This window comes from Triticum aestivum, chromosome 7B, assembly GCF_018294505.1.
Source record: "Triticum aestivum cultivar Chinese Spring chromosome 7B, IWGSC CS RefSeq v2.1, whole genome shotgun sequence".
Taxonomy (NCBI): Eukaryota; Viridiplantae; Streptophyta; class Magnoliopsida; order Poales; family Poaceae; genus Triticum; species Triticum aestivum.
This window is the reverse complement of record NC_057813.1, coordinates 160,318,581-160,319,095: the sequence shown is the minus strand read 5'-3', so window position 1 is coordinate 160,319,095 and position 515 is coordinate 160,318,581.

Sequence of the window (515 nt, the reverse complement as noted above, 5' to 3'; positions counted from 1 at the left end):
GCCGCCACCGACCTCCCGCACCCTCCCCCGCTCCACCGGCATTACTGTTTGATGATATTTTTAAAAAAATTATTACTGTCTTATAAAAAAATTACTGTTATGATTTAAACAAGTTTGAACATATTTAAACACAAATAAGTATCAAACAGCATTTTAAATGCATAAAAAAAATTGTGGAGCCTAGGAATCGAACCCAGGACCTCCTGGTGTGAGAACTGGCACCTGACCAGTCGAGCTAGTAGAGGGGAGTTGATGTGGATAAGGTCAGGTGGGAGATAACCTGTTGGCTCGAGCGGAAATAAAAAAAATACTAATGGCGCACCAGGTCGAGGTGCGCCATTAGCATGTATATACTTATGGCGCACCGAGGGGTGGTGCGCCATTAGTATTGTGCCCCCCTACTTCGTATCCCCTCTCTCTCCCTTGCCCGAGCCCTCGCCCTCGATCCCCTCTCTCTCCCTCGCTCGAGCCCTCGCCCTCGATCCCCTCTCTCTCCCTCGCCCGAGCCCTCGCCC